Source organism: Schistocerca cancellata, chromosome 2, assembly GCF_023864275.1.
Source record: "Schistocerca cancellata isolate TAMUIC-IGC-003103 chromosome 2, iqSchCanc2.1, whole genome shotgun sequence".
Taxonomy (NCBI): Eukaryota; Metazoa; Arthropoda; class Insecta; order Orthoptera; family Acrididae; genus Schistocerca; species Schistocerca cancellata.
This window is the reverse complement of record NC_064627.1, coordinates 41,629,832-41,645,755: the sequence shown is the minus strand read 5'-3', so window position 1 is coordinate 41,645,755 and position 15,924 is coordinate 41,629,832. Positions and strand designations below refer to the sequence as shown.

The following is a 15,924-nucleotide window of genomic DNA, read 5'->3' as shown; positions in this document are numbered from 1 at the left end:
GTCGTGCTTCGGTAGCTCAGTGGTAGAGCACTTGCCCGCGAAAGGCAAAGGTCCCGAGTTCAAGTCTCGGTTGGGCACACAGTTTTAATCTGCCAGGAAGTTTCATGGCTAAGCATGTTCTGCTTCATTATTTGTTCTTATAAGGGTAACACGTGAAGAAGAAAATTAATGCTAAAATGATGACTGCATATGAAGGTAATGTAGCTGTATAGGGAACTTTTCAAGGAATGGAAAAATTTACTTCAGTGTAATTACTAGGGACGGAAAGTTGGCTGAAACGAGATGTAAACAGTAATGAAATACTAAACTCAGATTGGAATGTATACTGCAGAGACAGGCTGGACAGAAGGGGGAGGCATATTTATAGCGATAAAAAGTGCAATAGTATCGAAGGAAATTGACGGAGATCCAAAATGTGAAATAATTTGGGTGAAGGTCACGGTTAAAGCAGGCTCAAACATGGTAATTGGATGTCTCTATAGGCCCCCTGGCTCAGCAGCTGTTGTGGCAGAACACCTGAAGGAAAATTTGGAAAATATTTCGAGTAGATTTCCCTACTATGTTATAGTTTTGGATGGAGATTTTAATTTACCAGATATAGACTGGGAGACTCAAACGTTTATAACGGGTGGCAGGGACAAAGAATCCAGTGAAATTTTTTTAGGTGCATTATCTGAAAACTATCTTGAGCAGTTAAACAGAGAACCAACTCGTGACGATAACATATTAGACCTTCTGGTGACAAACAGACCCGAAATATTTGAAACAGCTTACACAGAATAGTGAATCAGCAATCATAAAGTGGTCACAGCATCAGTGATTTCAGCCATAAATAGAAATAATAAAAAAGGTAGGAAGATTCTTCTGTTTAGCAAAAGTGACAAAAAGCAGATTTCAGAGTACTTATGGCTCAACACAGAAGTTTTATCTCAAGTACAGATAGTGTTGAGGATCAGTGGACAAAGTTCAAAACCATCGTACAATATGCATTAGATGAGTATGTGCCAAGCAAGATCGTAAGAGATGGAAAAGAGTCACTGTGGTACAACAACCGAGTTAGAAAACTGCTACGGGAGCAAAGGGAAGTTCACAGCAAACGTAATCATAGCCAAAGTCTTGAGGACAAACAAAAATTACACAAGCCAAATGTAGTGTGAGGAGGGTTATGCGAGAGGTGTTCAACAAATTCGAAAGTAAAGTTCTATGTACTGACGTGGCAGAAAATCCTAAGAAATTTTGGTCTTATGTCAAAGCAGTAGGTGGATCAAAACAAAATGTCCAGACACTCTGTGACCAAAATTGTACTGAAACAGAGGATGACAGACTAAAGGACGAAATACTAAATGTCTTTTTTCAAACCTGTTTCACGGAGGAAGACTGCACTGTAGTTCCTTCTCTAGATTGTCGCACAGATGATAAAATGGTAGATATCGAAATAGATGACAAAGGGATAGAGAAACAATTAAAATCGCTCAAAAGAGGAAAGGCCACTGGACCTGACGGGATACCATTTCGATTTTACACAGAGTACGCGAATGAACTCGCCCCCCTTCTTGCAGCAGTGTATCACAGGTCTCTAGAAGAGCGTAGTGTTCCAAAAGATTGGAAAAGGGCACAGGTCATCCCCGTTTTCAAGAAGGGACATTGAAAAAATGTGCAGAACTATAGACCCATATCTCTAATGTCAGTCAGTTGTCGAATTTTGGAACACGTATTATGTTTGAGTATAATGACTTTTCTGGAGACTAGAAATCTACTCTGTAGGAATTAGCATGGGTTTCAAAAAAGACGATCATGTGAAACCCAACTCATGCTATTCGTCCACGAGACTCCGAGGGCCATAGACAAGGGTTCCCAGGTAGATACCGTGCTTCTTGACTTCCACAAGGCATTTGATACAGTTCCCCACAGTCGTTTAATAAACAAAGTAAGATCATATGGACTATCAGACCAATTGTGTGATTGAATTGAAGAATTCCTAGATAACAGAATTCAGCATGTCATTCTCAATGGAGAGAAGTCTTCTGAAGACAGTGATTTCAGGTGTGCCGCAGGGGAGACTAGTAGGACCGTTCTATTAACAATATGTATAAATGACCTTGTGGATAACATCGGAAGTTCACTGAGGCTTTTTGCGGATGATGCTGTAGTATATCGAGTTGTTGTAACAACGGAAAATTGTACTGAAATGCAGGAGGATCTGCAACGAATTGACGCATGGCGCAGGGAATGGCAATTGATTATCAATGTAGCCCAAGTGTAATGTGCTGTGAATACATAGAAAGAAAGATCCTTTATCATTTAACTACAATATAGCAGGTCAGAAACTGGAAGCAGTTAATTCCATAAATTATCTGGGAGTAGGGATTAGGAGTGATTTAAAATGGAATGACCGTATAAAATTAATTGTCGGTAAAGCAGATGCCAGACTGAGATTCATTGGAAGAATCCTAAGGAATTGCAGTCCTAAAACAAAGGAAGTAGGTTACAGTACACTTGTTCGCCCACTGCTTGAATACTGCTCATCAGTGTGGGATCCATACCAGATGGGGTTGATAGAAGAGATATAGAGAAGACCCAATGGAGAGCAGCGCACTTCGTTACAGGATCATTTAGTAATTGCGAAAGCGTTATGGAGATGATAGATAAACTCCAGTGGAAGATTGTGCAAGGGAGATGCTCAGTAGCTCGGTACAGGCTTTTATTGAAGTTTTGAGAATGTACCTTCACCGAGGAGTCAAGCAGTATATTGCTCCCTCCTACGTATATTTCGCGAAGAGACCATGAGGATAAAATCAGAGAGATTAGAGCCCGCACAGAGGCATACCAAAAATCTTTCTTTCCACAAACAATACAAGACTGGAATAGAACGGAGAACCGATAGAGGTGCTCAAGGTACCCTCCACCACACACCGTCAAGTGGCTTGCGGAGTATGGATGTAGATACAGATCACACAGATCTGGGTGATGCCCCAAGTAGTGGCAAACCATTTCTGATGGAGGAGCCAAGGATCATTGCAAAGGAGAAAGCTTTCTTGATGTCTAGTAAGTTTATTACCATCCAAACAATTACGGATAGGTTGGTATTAGTGTGAGAACAGTGTACAAGATCCTATATGTTGCACTTGTAAAAAGTGTCACCCCAACAGGTTTCTCATTTATAAACAACTACTCTAAGGAAGCAGAACAAAGAATTGTGAGGATTAGAGAGATGAGATTTTAGTCACCTGATCACAGTGGACAAAAATTGTGTTCCCCATTACAACCCAGAAATGAAAGGAATGAGAAAATCGTGGAAGAACCAGAGAGTCCTCTCCACCAGGTAAGACAAAAATGCAGTCCCATTCTAGAAAGCTTATGCTGTCTGTCTTTCGGAATTGCCAGTGACTATGCAAGACAGGGACAGACCACTTCAGCATTATATTGCAAAAATCTTCTGACTGTATCACCAGTGATGATGAGATGATTGCTGCAGTGAAAAACTTTTTCCGGAGTGAGACTCAAGACTTGCACAAGCATGACACATGACAAGCTGAGCGTTGCTCTAAAAATGTATAAACTTACAGGGATCTTATGCAGAAATGGACTAATAAATTTGCAAAAAATGAGATCTGTCATTGCTCCAAATCATCAGTGGAAAATCCTTCCACTCAGTGCCATTTTATTTGTGCAGTTAGCATCTGCAGTAGCAGTGTCCGGAGCTTCATTGTAAAAAATGAAATAAAATCGTGACATCTTTCATCAGCAGTTAATTTCTTCCTTTTGTGGCAATTAGACAGTATTTGTGTTCCAGTAATAATGGCAGCCTGGGTATTTTATGATAAAACTGTAGCAGAAGAATGGTATAGAATGCCACATTACAGTATAGACAAGTCTACTAGGTGCTATATCAATATTGGAATGGCAGACGCTGATGATGATGTAGATTTGTTGTTGTTGTGGTCTTCAGTCCAGAGACTGGTTTGATGCAGCTCACGATGCTACTCTAACCTGTGCATGCTTCTTCATCTCACAGTACCTACTGCAACCTACATCCTTCTGAATCTGTTTAGTGTATTCATCTCTTGGTCTGCCTCTACGATTTTTACCCTCCACGCTGCCCTCCAATACCAAATTGGTGATCCCTTGATGCCTCAGAATATGCCCTACCAACCGATCCCTTCTTCTAGTCAAGTTGTGTCACAAAATTTCTCTTCTCTCCAATTCTATTCAATACCTCCTCATTAGTAATGTGATTTACCCATCTAATCTTCAGCATTCTTCTGCAGCACCATATTTCGAAAGCTTCTATTCTCTTCTTGTCTAAACTATTTATCATCCACGTTTCACTTCCATACATGGCTACACTCCATACAAATACTTTCAGAAATGACTTCCTGATACTAAAATCTATACTCGATGTTAACAAATTTCTCTTCTTCAGAAACGCTTTCCTTGCCGTTGCCAGTCTACATTTTATATCCTCTCTACTTTGATCATCATCAGTTACTTTGCTCGCCAAATAGCAAAATTCATTTACTACTTTAAGCGTCTCATTTCCTAATCTAATTCCCTCAGCATCACCCGATTTAATTTGACTACATTCCATTATCCTCATTTTGCTTTTGTTGATGTTCATCTTATATCCTCCTTTCAAGACACTGTCCATTCCGTTCGACTGCTCTTCCAGGTCCTTTGCTGTCTCTGACAGAATTACAATGTCATCGGCGAAACTCAAAGTTTTTATTTCTTCTCCATGGATTTTAATTCCTACTCAGAAAAAAAGAGTTTGGGCAGTGTACATCTCTGCCCAAACTCTTTATCTTTAAATATGTCTGCTTGTGTCTGTATATGTGTGGATGGATATGTGTGTGTGCGAGTGTATACCCGTCCTTTTTTCCCCATAAGGTAAGTCTTTCCGCTCCCGGGACTGGAATGACTCCTTACCCTCTCCCTTAAAACCCACATCCTTTCGTCTTTCCCTCTCCTTCCCTCTTTCCTGATGAGGCAACAGTTTGTTGCGAAAGCTTGAATTTTGTGTGTGTGTTTGTGTTCGTTTTTTTTGTGTCTGTCGACCTGCCAGCACTTTCATTTGGTAAGTCATATCATCTTTGTTTTTAGGTGTGTGTATATATATATATTTTTTTAAATAGATTTTTCCCACGTGGAATGTTTCCCTCTATTATATATATATATATATATATATATATATATATATATATATATATATATATATATATATATATATATATATAAAAACAAAGTAGATGTGACTTACCAAATGAAAGTGCTGGCAGGTCGACAGACACACATACGAACACAAACATACACACAAAATTCAAGCTTTCGCAACAAACTGTTGCTATATTTAAAAAGAAAGATGATGAGACTTACCAAACAAAAGCGCTGGCAGGTCGATAGACACACAAACAAACACAAACATACACACAAAATCTAGCTTTCGCAACCAACGGTTGCCTTGTCAGGAAAGAGGGAAGGAGAAGGAAAGACAAAAGGATATGAGTTTTAAGGGAGAGGGTAAGGAGTCATTCCAATCCCGGGAGCGGAAAGACTTACCTTAGGGGGAAAAAGGGACAGGTATACACTGGCACACACACACATATCCATCCACACATACAAGACACAAGCAGAGATTTGTAAAGGCGAAGAGTTAGAGCAGAGATGTCAGTCGGGACAGAAGTATAGAGGCAAAGATGATGTTGAAAGACAGGTGAGGTATGAGCGGCGGCAGATTGAAATTAGAAATTAGCGGAGATTGAGGCCTGGCGGATAGCGAGAAGAGAGGATATGCTGAAGGGCAAGTTCCCATCTACGGAGTTCTGACAGGTTGGTGTTACTGGGAAGTATCCAGATAACCCGGACGGTGTAACACTGTGCCAAGATGTGCTGGCCGTGCACCAAGGCATGTTTAGCCACAGGGTGATCCTCATTACCAACAAACACTGTCTGCCTGTGTCCATTCATGCGAATGGACAGTTTGTTGCTGGTCATTCCCACATAGAACGCTTCACAGTGTAGGCAGGTCAGTTGGTAAATCACGTGGGTGCTTTCACACGTGGCTCTGCCTTTGATTGTGTACACCTTCCGGGTTACAGGACTGGAATAGGTGGTGGTGGGAGGGTGCATGGGACAGGTTTTACACCGGGGACGGTTACAGGGGTAGGAGCCAGAGGGTAGGGAAGGTGGTTTGGGGATTTCATAGGGATGAACTAAGAGGTTACGAAGGTTAGGTGGACGGCGGAAAGACACTCTTGGTGGAGTGGGGAGGATTTCATGAAGGATGGATCTCATTTCAGGGCAGGATTTGAGGAAGTCGTATCCCTGCTGGAGAGCCACATTCAGAATCTGATCCAGTCCCGGAAAGTATCCTGTAACAAGTGGGGCACTTTTGGGGTTCTTCTGTGGAGGGTTCCGGGTTTGAGGAGATGAGGAAGTGGCTCTGGTTATTTGCTTCTGTACCAGGTCGGGAGGGTAGTTACGGGATGCAAAAGCTGTTTTCAGGTTGTTGGTGTAATGGTTCAAGGATTCCGGACTGGAGCAGATTCGTTTGCCACGAAGACCCAGGCTGTAGGGAAGGGACCGTTTGATGTGGAATGGGTGGCAGCTGTCATAATGGAGGTACTGTTGCTTGTTGGTGGGTTTGATGTGGACGGACGTGTGAAGCTGGCCATTGGACAGGTGGAGGTCAACGTCAAGGAAAGTGGCATGGGATTTAGAGTAGGACCAGGTGAATCTGATGGAACCAAAGGAGTTGAGGTTGGAGAGGAAATTCTGGAGTTGTTCTTCACTGTGAGTCCAGATCATGAAAATGTCATCAATAAATCTGTACCAAACTTTGGGTTGGCAGGCCTGGGTAACCAAGAAGGCTTCCTCTAAGCGACCCATGAATAGGTTGGCGTACGAGGGGGCCATCCTGGTACCCATGGCTGTTCCCTTTAATTGTTGGTATGTCTGGCCTTCAAAAGTGAAGAAGTTGTGGGTCAGGATGAAGCTGGCTAAGGTAATGAGGAAAGAGGTTTTAGGTAGGGCGGCAGGTGATCGGCGTGAAAGGAAGTGCTCCATCGCAGCATTTATACACAAATATTCCGCATGTCCAGGGCCTCGCTGCGATGGAGCACTTCCTTTCACGCCGATCACCTGCCTCCATTATGACAGCTGCCACCCATTCCACATCAAACGGTCCCTTCCCTACAGCCTGGGTCTTCGTGGCAAACGAATCTGCTCCAGTCCGGAATCCTTGAACCATTACACCAACAACCTGAAAACAGCTTTTGCATCCCGTAACTACCCTCCCGACCTGGTACAGAAGCAAATAACCAGAGCCACTTCCTCATCTCCTCAAACCCGGAACCCTCCACAGAAGAACCCCAAAAGTGCCCCACTTGTTACAGGATACTTTCCGGGACTGGATCAGATTCTGAATGTGGCTCTCCAGCAGGGATACGACTTCCTCAAATCCTGCCCTGAAATGAGATCCATCCTTCATGAAATCCTCCCCACTCCACCAAGAGTGTCTTTCCGCCGTCCACCTAACCTTCGTAACCTCTTAGTTCATCCCTATGAAATCCCCAAACCACCTTCCCTACCCTCTGGCTCCTACCCCTGTAACCGTCCCCGGTGTAAAACCTGTCCCATGCACCCTCCCACCACCACCTATTCCAGTCCTGTAACCCGGAAGGTGTACACAATCAAAGGCAGAGCCACGTGTGAAAGCACCCACGTGATTTACCAACTGACCTGCCTACACTGTGAAGCGTTCTATGTGGGAATGACCAGCAACAAACTGTCCATTCGCATGAATGGACACAGGCAGACAGTGTTTGTTGGTAATGAGGATCACCCTGTGGCTAAACATGCCTTGGTGCACGGCCAGCACATCTTGGCACAGTGTTACACCGTCCGGGTTATCTGGATACTTCCCAGTAACACCAACCTGTCAGAACTCCGTAGATGGGAACTTGCCCTTCAGCATATCCTCTCTTCTCGCTATCCGCCAGGCCTCAATCTCCGCTAATTTCTAATTTCAATCTGCCGCCGCTCATACCTCACCTGTCTTTCAACATCATCTTTGCCTCTATACTTCTGTCCCGACTGACATCTCTGCTCAAACTCTTTGCCTTTACAAATGTCTGCTTGTGTCTTGTATGTGTGGATGGATATGTGTGTGTGTGCCAGTGTATACCTGTCCTTTTTTCCCCCTAAGGTAAGTCTTTCCGCTCCCGGGATTGGAATGACTCCTTACCCTCTCCCTTAAAACTCATATCCTTTTGTCTTTCCTTCTCCTTCCCTCTTTCCTGACGAGGCAACCGTTGGTTGCGAAAGCTAGATTTTGTGTGTATGTTTGTGTTTGTTTGTGTGTCTATCGACCTGCCAGCGCTTTTGTTTGGTAAGTCTCATCATCTTTCTTTTTAAATATATTTTTCCCACGTGGAATGTTTCCCTCTATTATATATATATATATATAGAGGGAAATATTCCATGTAGGAAAAATATATCTAAAAACAAAGATGATGAGACTTACCAAACAAAAGCGCTGGCAGGTCGATAGACACACAAACAAACACAAACATACACACAAAATTCTAGCTTTCGCAACCAACAGCTGCTTAGTCAGGAAAGAGGGAAGGAGAAGGAAAGACGAAAGGATGTGGGTTTTAAGGGAGAGGGTAAGGAGTCATTCCGATCCTGGGAGTGGAAAGACTTACCTTAGGGGGAAAAAAGGACAGGTATACACTGGCACACACACACATATCCATCCACACATATACAGACACAAGCAGACACACACACACACACACATATATATATATATATATATATATATATATATATATCTAAAAAGAAAGATGATGAAACTTACCAAACAAAAGCGCTGGCAGGTCGATAGACACACAAACAAACACAAACATACACACAAAATTCTAGCTTTCGCAACCAATGGTTGCCTCGTCAGGAAAGAGGGAAGGAGAAGGAAAGACAAAAGGATATGGGTTTTAAGGGAGAGGGTAAGGAGTCATTCCAATCCCGGGAGCGGAAAGACTTACCTTAGGGGGAAAAAAGGACAGGTATACACTCGCACACACACACACATATCCATCCACACATACACAGACATATACATACACACACACATATATATATATATATATATATATATATATATATATATATATATATATATATATGTGTGTGTGTGTGTGTGGGGGGGGGGGGGCAGTGCTAACTGATGCTCTTTTATGTACTTCCAGTGTACCATTCACATCTGTGTACTTCGTCTCGTAACATGGGGATCCATCATGAGTGTCTGTGTTCCATTACTGTTCAGAGGTTCATGAATAAAGCCATATTTGTGTTACTTCCTCATGTATTACTTGGCTCCTATGTGGAGAAAGAAGTGTTGCCACACTCATCAGGAACTGTCGTAAATTTAAGAATAGACATTTTATAAACCTTGCGTATAGCAGCATGTAGCATGTATAACAGAAGTAGAATTTAATAATAAATCCTTCATAATAGTCAGTGTATACCAGAATCCACAGGTAACTTTTATCGGTTTATCAACTACTGTTTAATGAACAAAATTATATTACAAAACCAACAGTTAATGGTATCTCAGATCATGGCATGCAGTTAATTTTGTTAATTGTTAATACTGATCAGAATATAAAATCTATTAAATCTGAATTCAAGATGGTAGTCAGTAAGCGACAAATTGATTATTTTAGGACACTCATTAGAGATATGACCTTGAGTGATTGGATACGTCGATCATGGCATGAATGAAAAGCATGACACCTTTATTAATAAAGTACTTACCTTGTTTGAATACCCTTTCCCCCAAAACGAACTGAGGTTAGACCAATGTCTACAAAGAAGCCATGGATTACTCAAGGAATAAGGGTACTATATCTTGTAAAACAAAAAGGAAAATGTATTATCAGTCAGGATAGTTCTGATGTTTATGCTATAGCACATTACAACACATACTGCAAGATATTACCAATATAGTATGGACATCAAAACAAATATGTTACAAGAAAAATAATCACATTAGATAACAAAATAAAGGCAAAATGTGGTACAGTGAAGGAAGAGACTGGTAGAACCACACATCAACAGGGGCAGATAGCGTAACGTGTAAATGATAACATTGGTAATGAATGTGAGCAGTGTCACAAAATGGAAAAAATGGAAATGAGTGTATGGCATCGTTGGCTGGGAGGCCCCATTTGGGGGAGTTCGGCTGCCAAGTGCAAGTCTTATTTCATTTGATGCCACATTGGGGGACTTGCACGCTGGTGATGAGGATGAAATGAAAATGAGGACAACACAACACCCAGTTCATGAGTGGAGAAAATCTCCAACCTGGCCGGGAATCGAACCGGGCCCGCTTGCACAGGAGGCAAGCACATTACCACCCAGCTAAGCAGGTGGACAGTACCACAATAATTTTTGACAAACCTTTCATAACTGTTACTGAAAAGATGGGGTCGTCAAGTTCAGTAGATGCTGCCATGGAGTACCTCAGACCAGACATTATACATAACTTCACTAATATAAATGTGACCCTCACTACCTCAGCAGGAGAAATATCCACCATAAAAGCTTGAAAATCAAAATGTTCTCGTACTTATGATCAGATATCAACAAATTTAATTAAAGAGTGTGGTACTGAGGTTAGTAACATACTGTGAAATTTCTATCTAGTTTCACTGTTGTCCACATTCAAAAAATTTTTAGAGAAGTTAATATACAATCAGCTTCTTAACCATCGAACAACAAATATTATTTTGTCAAAGTCGCAATTCGGGTTTCTGAAAGGTTGCGATATTGAGAAGGCTTTCTACACATAACAGTGAAAATGTACTTTAGTTTTTAGCCAATAAATTACATGCTACTGGTATATTTTGTGGTCTGTCAAAGGCATTTAACTGTGTAAATCACAATATCGTTTTAAGTAAATTAGCATATTATGAAGTAACAGGAAATGCTGCAAAATGGTTCAGATACTATATTTCTAACAGGAAACAGATGATGTCATTAGGAAAGAGATAGGTATTAAGCTATAGGGCATCATTGAACTGGAAACTAATTGTAGTACCTGACAAAGTTCCATTTTCGGGCCCTTACTTTTTCTTGTGTATCACTATCAATGAGTTTTCATTGGTAACATCCGGATGCCAATTTTGTTACATTTGAAGATTATAAAAACATTGCAATAAATATAAAATCAAGTGTAATCTGCTGAAAAGTATAATTAACCTCAAAACGTTTTAGGAAACCAGTAATTTTTACCACGGGTTTCTGTGTTACCTTAATAGAAATCTTGTTCTGTGTTCTTGCTTTCTTTCTTATAGGGAATTTGCAAATTTTTAGCTAAACAGAATGAAAGTTAACCAGCAGGCTTAATGTAAAGTTATTTGTTAACTATCCTGTAATACATTGCAGCAGCCAAAATGCAGCACCACTGTGAATGCGTTTCTCAAACACAAGATGAGTTGCCTGACATTCGTAAGCAGCTGGAAATCTCCTCTGCAGAAAGTACAGAATTTGCCATTACTCATCCACTTGACTGTGAGTGACATGTTGGTGGTAGATCTAGACATGGTGGATGGGAACCAGGGAGGGCTCAGGGTGTTGTTCCGTTCCCCCAAACAATATTTTTGAGGTGCTGTCTTTCAACGAAACTGAAACTGAGCCACTGGGACACACTTCACCTGTTCTGGGGAAACCTGTTCTGTCCTGTGGCAAGAGGAGGCAAACGCAAAAGATAGGGATCTATTAATCTTCAACAGTTCACACATATGACGAATAATGGTACCCCTTAGGGAAATGGCAGCAAGGGACAGGAAAGGGAAACAGGTGCACTCAGTATGCCTGGGAGACTCATTCAAAATGGTGAAGGAGCTATTCTGTGATGCACTTTGGAAAATAGGATGCCTGTCATTTGGGCTCTGAGGTCATACTTGGGTCATTCTAGTGACTGGCAGGGAAGCTTGAGAAGACCAGCTTTGTGCACGGAGTAGCAAAACTCATAATTTGCATCCTTATCTCCAGATCTGATTGTGGCCCTTTGGTTCTGTGTTAAGTGGAAGGACTGACCCAGAAAGTTCTGTGAAAAGCTGAGCTGCGACTTCGTGGACTTGCGTCATAGTATTGAGGACTGTGGGGTCCCTTCTGAATGGGTCAGGTGTGCGCTACACACAAGAGGCTGCTACTCAGATAGCTGACTGTGTGTGGGATCCAGACAAGGTTTTTTTTAGATTAGGCGACTCTCCATCCAATTGAGATAATGATAGCTGTAGGAAACCCAGAAGTATCAATGTAAGATTGAAAGAAATGCCTCCCACAGGCTAGAGTGTTAAAATCATAATAGTTAATTATTGAAGCATTTGCAATAAAGTGCAAGAGTTTGAAATGCCTCTGATAAGCATTGAGGGTCACATAGTACTTGGTATAGAAAGCTTGTTGAAACATGAGAAAATTAATAGCAATGTGATTTTGATAAAATTTGAGCATATATCGAAAGGATAGGCAGGTAGGAAATGCAGGCGGTGTATTTGTCACAGTAGACAAGATACTCAAATCCACCAAGATATAAATTGAAGCTGCATGTGTGATTGTTTAGCCAAGACTCAGTATCAGGGATGTGTGTAAAATTATGATTGGTCTTTCTATTGATTCAAACTCGTCTCCTGATCTAACCAAAAACTCTAGAGAAAACCTCAGTTCACTTGTACGTAAGTTCCCCAATCATACTGTAATCATCAGTCATCAGTGGAGACTTTAATCATCCAACAATTAATTTGGAAAATTACAGTTTTGTTACAGGTGGACATGTTAAGACATCCTGTGAATCATTACTAAATGCCTTATCCAAAAACAACCTGGAACAGATAGTGAGGAACCCCACTAATGATGAAAATATATTGGGTATAATGGCAACGGAGGGATCCAACCTCCTTGAGGATGTTTGCATTCAAACAGGTATCAGGAATCATGATTCACTGTGGCAATAATGATTACTGAAGTACAAAGGACAACTAAAATGGGCAGAAAAAGAATATATGTTCAATAAATAGTCGGTAGTGCCATATCTCATTGAGGAACTTGAAACTTTCATCAAAGGATAGAAGCCTGTAGAGGAACTATGGCTCAAGTTTTAGAGAATAGTTGGCCTACACAGGATATGTATGTACCCAGTAGAACAGTTCTTAATGGGGCAGACCCTCCGTGGTATTCAGTTACTGTAATGAAAGTTCTAAACGAATCGAGATTATTTCAGAACAGGTGCAAAATGAAGTGTAGAAATGCAGAATGAAATGCTTTTGGCTGTCAGGACAGCAATGTGTGATGCCTTCACTGACTACCATATCACAATATTATCAAATGACCTTTCACAGAGCCCAAAGAAATTCTGGTTGTATGTAAAGGCTGTTAGTGGCACCAAAGTTAGTGTCAGGGAATTAAAATTGAGAGTAGCAAACCAAAAGTTGAAATGCTAAACTCTGTTACCAAATCTTCAGTTAAAACTTCCGGGCTGATAGGCCGTGGTCGCTGTATAAAACTCTCCCATGACATATTTCATCTCCAAATGTGGGAGACATCCTCTGAGCTAAAGCGGTGAACTGCAAAGAGAACTCTAGGAAGTGCTGATTATGTAGGCAGTACAGAGGGTGCCTCTGTCCATCACATGGTGTTGGCTATGAGAGCCGGCCAGGATGGCCGAACGGTTTTAGGCGCTACAGTCTGGAACCGCGCGACCACTACGGTCGCAGGTTTGAATCCTGCCTCGGGCACGGATGTGTGTGATGCACTTAGGTTAGTTAGGTTTAAGTAGTTGTACGTTCTAGGGGACTGACGACCTCAGCAGTTAAGTCCCATAGTGCTCAGAACCATTTGAACCATTTGGCTATGAGACTATCCCTGGTAACGTTCAAACAAATTTCGGGCTTGCAGCCAGTCGTCGTTCAATACTTCGCATGATATTTCAACTGGGCACCTGCCAGTCATCTTCAGGTGAGCCGTCGCAGGCTGGCGATAACGTCCTCCGCTCCGCAATATATAGCGTAATGTAACTATTCTCCGCATGCGTCGAAAACTTGATAGTTGAACCAACACTGCCCGCCGGCAGCGCCCTCGCTGGTGGAATAGCAGAACTCAGTCGCCCTCTGCGTTGCTGTTTGCCACGGCCGTCGACGCACTCTGTCGTCTTCGATTTGAGCAAATCGTGGAGATATGGGATTCCATGCACTGTCCAGCTGGTAGCCACTGTCACGGCGGTTTAACAGATTTTCCGCCAGTCGTATTTCTACGGATTCTTTAATAATTGAGTCCCAGAAAGACGTTGCCGTGGACAAAATCATTGTTTTCTCATACTCCATTGAATGTCCAGTAGAAATACAATGTTCAGCAATAGCGGACTTGCTTGGCGGCAAAAGGCGGGTGTAATGATGTTCAGTGCAGCGTTCTTTCACGGTGCGTGTGGTTTGACCTATGTAAGCCATACCACATTGGCACGGTATCTTGTAAATTCCGGCCTTTCGTAGTAACAGATTGGCCTTCACTGATCCCACAAGGTCCGCAATCTTCGATGGTGGGCGGAAAACCACTTTTACCTGAAATTTTCGGAGGATTCTTGCTATTTCAAATGAAGTGTTGCCAGCGAAAGGAAGAAAAGCTAAAGATTGTCCCGGCATGTTCTCCTCTTTATTCACTTCCTGCTTCTTAGTTTTAACTGTTAGTGCCCTGTTAACCTGCCGGATGGAATACCCATTTTCGCTGAATACTGTCTTTAGATGGGCGAGTTCTTGAGATAAGCTATCTAGATCTGAGACAGTATGAGCTCTATGAACAAGTCTTTAAGCAAACTCATGGTTTGCGATGGATGATGGCAACTCGATGCTTGCAGGTACAAATCAGTATGAGTGAGTTTCCAGTAAACTGAATGCCCCAGAGAACCATCATTCTTCCTTCGAACCAGGACGTCCAAGAAAGGTAAACAACTATCTTTCTCTATTTCCATGGTGAACAGGATGTTGCTATGAATGGAGTTGAGGTGATGTAGAAACTCCATTAATTTATCTTCTCCATGAGGCCACACTATGAAAGTGTCATCCACTTACCGCCAAAAAACTGTTGGCTTCAGGGCAGCTGATTCAAGCGCTCTCTCTTCAAAATCCTCCATAAAAAGGTTGGCGACCAAAGGAGACAGGGGGCTACCCATGGCGACACCGTCATCTGTTCAAAATATTCTTGATTAAACATAAAATAAGTTTCCTGTTGATATCACTATTTTGTTCAGGAACACACTTTCCTCAACTTATTTTATGTTTAATCAAGAATATTTTGAACAGATGACGGTGCCGCCATGGGTAGCCCCCTGTCTCCTTTGCTCGCCAACCTTTTTATGGAGGATTTTGAAGAGAGAGCGCTTGAATCAGCTGCCCTGAAGCAAACAGTTTTTGGCGGTATGTGGATGACACTTTCATAGTGTGGCCTCATGGAGAAGATAAATTAATGGAGTTTCTACATCACCTCAACTCCATTCATAGCAACATCCTGTTCACCATGGAAATAGAGAAAGATGGTTGTTTACCTTTCTTGGATGTCCTGGTTCGAAGGAAGAATGATGGTTCTCTAGGGCATTCAGTTTACCGGAAACCCACTCATACTGATTTGTACCTGCAAGCATCGAGTTGCCATCATCCATCGCAAACCATGAGTTTGCTTAAAGACTTGTTCATAGAGCTCATACTGTCTCAGATCTAGACAGCTTATCTCAAGAACTCGCCCATCTAAAGACAGTATTCAGCGAAAATGGGTATTCCATCCAGCAGATTAACAGGGCACTAACAGTTAAAACTAAGAAGCAGGAAGTGAATAAAGAGGAGAACATGCCGGAACGATCTTTAGCTTTTCTTC

General features: G+C 41.9%; 1 protein-coding gene across 1 annotated transcript in view; it reads left to right on the top strand.

Annotated features, from left to right (window-relative positions):
- LOC126150512 (histone-lysine N-methyltransferase PRDM7-like) overlaps positions 1–15,924 on the top strand; it is a 277,290-nt gene that overhangs the window by 158,857 nt on the left and 102,509 nt on the right. The window lies entirely within an intron of this gene.